Genomic DNA, 6,000 nt, shown 5'->3' on the forward strand with positions numbered 1-6,000 from the left:
GCGGCTTCTAAACGTTTCACTAAAACTGCAACATGCGTTTTGGTTCACATTTCTTTGTTTATTTTAAGTTCCCCTTTAATACACAGACATTAGGAAATGTGTACATTTTATAATAAGTAATAAATATGGTCTTTAATGTGTGACCCGAAATTCCGTAAGTCCTCCACATGTATTAATTTATTTCAGATTCACAACAATCCAACAAGGCAGACAGCCTCCAATTTAGGGGCACATCTAAGGGATCCAAGGCATAGGGTGTCAGGTAAGCTGCCAGAGGTCAGACAACTACTAAGAAACAACTACTACGGAGCAAATGCAAGCCTCAGATCCAGTGAAGGCAGCCCCTGAGTTGTAGCTTTAAGTCTGTTCCTTACTCTCTGTCCTCTTGGAAGCTGATGGTGTTAGCCACATGGAGAGAGGGAATAAGGAAGTCAGGTCTGGCCAGGCCCCTAGCGGGAGGAGAATCTGCTATTCTTTTCAAAAATGTAATATGCATAAAGTACATAAGCTTATATAATACACAATTCTACATCCATTTCTCTTCACAGTGCTCACCAATTTGAGATTAACAAACACTGTGTTACTCAGATTTTTAAAAAGTGAAGGACAAATTCAATTTTCACTTTTGTTTCAAATGTATCGTATCTTCAGAGGTACTAGCAATAACCTTATTATCATCACAGTGCTGGTCATTCTGCTTTGGGGGATCACCACTGCTGGAAGTCATACTTGTACCTTACTCCATCATTGGCAAATACATTTAATTATGTGCAGGCCCAAGATAATAATTGTGAGCTTGGAGGAGGCTTCAGAAATCCAGGGATCGTCCCCTGAGATGGGAACTGAACCAACCCTGGACCAAGAGACTTCCTTGAATATTCAGCAGCTGAAACGACCGTCCTTGAATCTGCACTAAGCCCTCTGGGTCATCTCAGACAGCCCAGGCCCAGAACCGAGGGTCCCAAATGTAAGCCAGAAAACCCAGTGAAGAATACCAAGACCAATCTATCTCTTTAATTTGGCAGCAAGCCTGCCTCTCTGGACTAATTTTCCTTAGCTTCAGCTTTTGTGGCTTTAACCAAATCTAAATTAAATTAGCACAAGAAACCATGAAAACTTCAGAAAGACAATAATACAGTTACGGTGAAGGCATCTCATCTCTGGTAAAATTTAGCCACAAGTAAGAAGAAATGCAGTCATTTGATGGCATTTAGCAAGAAGAAATTTAGGTGTCCATGTGGCACAGTTTGAGGCGATGCATTAGAGTCTACTTACTCTCAATTTTTTTTAAATAATCAAGTTTCCATAGAAGGAAGATGTCAATTCTTTGCCTATTTCTGGACAACTATCCTCCCTGCAGAATTCTAGAGCAGTGCTATCAGACATTGTACCCACAAAAGATTGACTTTCTCTTTGGCTGACAATAAGATTTATCTGTCTTCAGTGTTAACACTGAATTAACACAAAAGTTATTCTAAACACATTTGACATCTTTTGGGTGAGCAAAACAAAGTGACCCCCATAGGCTATTACATAAGACAATCATAACAAATGGTTTTTATGGCCTTGGCAATACTAAGTGATACACTGGGAAGATCATGACTCATTTATGCAGTCATATAAATAAATAACTGCTAAACTTACCTAGTACAGTAACAATTCTTATTTCTTGCTGATGTTGATGTTAATGGTGGTGCAATTAAAAAAAACAGAAAAATAGCTGGCCCGTGTTGCCCAGTGGTTAGAATGTTGGCCCATGCATGGAAGGGTCTAGGGTTCAGTTCCTGGTCAAGGGCACGTACCTAGGTTGCAGGCTAGATTCTCCACTCTGGTCAGGGCTCTTGCGGGAAGCAACCAATGTGTCTTCTCACATGGGTGTCTCTCCCCCTCCCCACCCTGCCCTCTCTCTCAAAAGTCAATGGAAGACATATCCTCAGGTGAGTATTAAAAAATAATAATTAAAAAGAACATAGAAACATAAGTTTCTGATCATTTTAACATGTCACATTTAGAAAGATAGATCAATAGAAGTTAATGAATAAATTAGTATTTTATTCTCCAACTCTAACTGGGCCTACTCTCTTTTATTTAATTCCTTTAACTTGGCTTTATCTGGAAAGAAAAATATTAATGAATATCAACTCTAGGTGGTACTTGGGTCAAAACAGGTGAGGTTGCAGTGAGCTCCCAGCTTCTCCTAGAAACCAAACAATGCACCAACCAGAACCAATCCTTAACTAATACTAAGCCAGCCAAATATAAACTGGTGACCTAAAAGGGAAAAGCTCCAATTATGCATTACAATTTCCTGAGTCATTTTGTCCTCACAACTTTATGCTTTAAATAAACCTCTGCTTTAAATGCTGGCTAACGAAAACCTACGAGCAACTCAATGTGACTTAGTGTTTCCAAGTCAGGAAAAGGAAGAACTTTCAGTGTTTGAGATAACGTTTGTTTTCTGTAGTTTGGAAAATAAACATTTCCTATGCAGTTATTCCTGGGGGACAGCGTGTGTGTATGTGTGTGTGTGTGTGTGTGTGTATAAGAGTGGAGCAGGGGAAAAGAAAGAAGGGCGAGAGAGAGAGAGATTTTTTAGCAGTAATTTGGTGTTCATGTAAACTGCTTATTTTGTGCTGGAGTTAGAATTTATCTCAGCAAGTTATATGCACGTGAGCTGTGAAAGTATTGCAATTTAACATAAAATCAACAGGAAACACTTACTTGATTGCATATCGCATTTCTATGGATTCAATGATACATAATGATATAATCCATACAGTTACATACAATAGTAGAAGTCTTGGGTCTCTAAATTAGATTAATTTGATATTTCAATATACATAAGCCATTTTTCTACAATTAAATAATATTTTTCTGTATATCTTTGAATGAATAGATTTTATCCTGAGGTTCTGCTTATATAAATAGCTCAATTTTGGAAATGAAGTGTATTTTAATAAACACAGCTTTATAATTATTCAAAATGTGTGTATACCTATTTTGAGACACCCTATATTTGTCAAGTATGGATGGTTATATAACCTATCAAATGACATTTTAAGATATCAAGGCACTAATAAGATCTTTTACTGAAATTGTCCACCTTCCCATGTGTTAGTTGGAAATGCATCATATATGCTTGTCTTCCATATCTGTATACAGGATTGTAAATTAATAGAACAAAATGCCATTTCCATGTCAGGTATATACCTCTATCTACCAGTTCTGTAAATTCTGATTACACAACATTGAGTCAGGTATATCAGTGTTCCCATTTGACAGATGAGAACACTCGGAGATGTTCAAAAATGTGTCTAGGAAGATGTGCTCCAAAAATGCCCAAATACCTTGGATAGAAACCAGGTATTAATGGGATTCCACTAACCAACACATACACACACAGTGTTTACTGTTTTTGTTTTCTCTTTATAGGGACTGTCATACACACACACACACACACACACACACACACACGACATATAGAGTTATAACATATTTTTAAGAATTTATAAAAATTCTTAAAATAGTTGGAGATTGTTACTCCTTTGGTTGTCAGATAAATGCATAAGTGAAAATTATTTCAAACCAAATAGCATGCATACTTTAAGATGCAAAGAATACTTTTATGTAATCAACACATGAATGTAAACATGAGTTTGTTTTTTAAAAATAATACATTTTCTTTGTGTATGTATGGCATTGCGGGCTGGCCTAAGATAAGTCACCTCAGCTAAGAAGTAAACATTGTTCTTTTATTTTTACAGGGTTCTCTTAATCCCTAATAAAAAATTTTGCCCATTTTTGTTTTTATTTGTTGTTAATACAAATTTTGTTTTGCAATTAAATGCAACCAGTATTATTCCTTTTTCAAAAGTCCAGTTTCACTCTTAATTAGCTCATATCTGTCTTTTTTTATGGCACTTCCAGATCTACTTTCCTGTTTAAAATATTTCTACCCCCACTCTCCACCCTTTTTTTTCTTCCAGAAATGACTAATCTTCCTGTTATTCTATTCTGTCAGTTTTTCCCCTGTATTCTTCTCATGTTGCATAACATTTACTTTTCACTGACTTCTTTTAGAGTTTTGATACTACATTCTTTATGCTAGCCTTCTGTTTTCAACAAATTAAAATAGTCAATATTTACGGATTAGCTAATTTGACAATTGTGCTATGCAGATCAAATTTCTCTTTAAGTCAAAAATGCAACTATTCTTTCACTTGACAGAATATAAATATCCAATTTTTATATATGTTTTATATATAAAAATTAAATGCAGTCTAAGCCTCAGACTTACCAGATAGCACCATTAAAGGGCTATACTTTTCTTCTCTTAAATGTTTTACTAAAGTGCTAACAAAGAAACAGAATACCATCTCTAGAACTCTCTTGCTTCCCAGCAGTTATCCATGACATCATAAAACATGTTAGCATAGACAGACCTATAAGCAGAATGTGAAGTGGTTCTATCTTTCTGATTTTCAATTGCAAAAAAAAACAACTTCTAATTACATGCCAAAAAACTGCCTTCACCCTAATCTCAAATGATTATAACAGCTACATAATAGTAGCTGAACATGAGTAAAAAAGTCGTTTCTATTCCAGAGAAGACATCTGAGAAGATTTTTAGAATTACAATGATTTAAATAGTCATTATATTAAAAATTTACAACACAATATCACATGCCTACCAAAACAATATAAATCACAACCTCAGGTTTACATAGCACATTGTTTTGATTAATTCAATATTATATCACCGTCATTACCTCACGGTACAGTCACAGAATTCTTTAGAGGAAGAAGTGTCGCACTAGTCCCATTCACAGAGGCCACCGATACAAGATGTTCCAAGAGCTTTAGAAACTGTACATTTTCTAAAATTCAGAAACACCTTCAAAACTCCTAACAAAAACAGTTTCATTATAGGAGATAAAGACATCCATAAAATGTCAACCTTATCCCTAAAACAGATGTCAAATGAAGTTCAAATACTTGCTTATATTAAAATAGCACAGAATTCCACCACTTAAAGTAAGTGAGTCTTGGGGAGAATCCCCATTACTCCACCTTCCTATTTTCCCAAATAATAATAACATCCTTGTTTGTCACATGTAATATCCTATATAGAAATATTTCATTTGCTTTGGGTCAGCAGGAGCAACTTAATTTTCAAATCCCCTTGTTATCCTACTTTAGACACAAGGGCCACGGAATCTAAGAGCAGCTAAAATTATTATTAGTTCAAATGTATAGTATAAACACTAAATATTATAGTAAGCAAAACAGATTCATAAACATGTTTATTTTTTAATCACATCACATTATGAGTAGAAAACAAACCCAAACTGTATATTCTATGGAAAAGCAAAGCATAGATCTACATCCCCAGCAGCTAGCACAGTGCTGGCCAAGGAAAAAAATGCTCAATGTGTATATTCTAAGTGAATAAATGCCATCACATGGAAGTATAGTTATAGTAAAAAATAAAAGAAGAAAAAGGGACTTTATGGCACCACAAAAAATAATGTTACCAAGGTATATCAATTAAAAAAATATAAAAGATTTGGAGAAATAATTAAGATAATTTATCCAGGGAAAACTTGGTAAAAATCTGTTGGAATAGCTGAAACCGGTTTGGCTCAGTGGATAGAGCGTCGGCCTGCGGACTGCAAGGTCCCAGGTTCGATTCCGGTCAAGGGCATGTACCTGGGCTGCGGGCACATCCCTAGTAGGAGATGTGCGGGAGGCAGCTGATCGATGTTTCTCTCTCATCGATGTTTCTAACTCTCTATCTCTCTCCCTTCCTCTCTGTAAAAAATCAATAAAATATATTAAAAAAATCTGTTGGAATACTTTGAACATATCTATATGGAGTTTATATTAGAAGATAATGTCTGATTTGAAAATTGACAGAATCATGCATTTTCTCCACCTTCTGATATGGAGTTTCCAATTGGTTATTATGTAAAGCTCTTTATAGAAAAACTCTAGGTAATA

At 35.4% G+C, this 6,000-nt stretch overlaps 1 protein-coding gene and 1 long non-coding RNA gene across 15 annotated transcripts in view; both read right to left on the bottom strand.

Moving 5' to 3' along the window:
* MBNL1 (muscleblind like splicing regulator 1) overlaps positions 1-6,000 on the bottom strand; it is a 169,030-nt gene that overhangs the window by 107,302 nt on the left and 55,728 nt on the right. The window lies entirely within an intron of this gene.
* On the bottom strand, positions 3,603-5,994 carry LOC107184295. The gene is made up of 2 exons (XR_001515118.1): positions 5,857-5,994; positions 3,603-5,626 (listed from the first exon to the last, which is right to left on the bottom strand). It is a non-coding gene; the product is annotated as an uncharacterized LOC107184295 (long non-coding RNA).

Source organism: Myotis davidii, unplaced genomic scaffold (genome assembly GCF_000327345.1).
Source record: "Myotis davidii unplaced genomic scaffold, ASM32734v1 scaffold245, whole genome shotgun sequence".
NCBI classification, from domain to species: Eukaryota; Metazoa; Chordata; class Mammalia; order Chiroptera; family Vespertilionidae; genus Myotis; species Myotis davidii.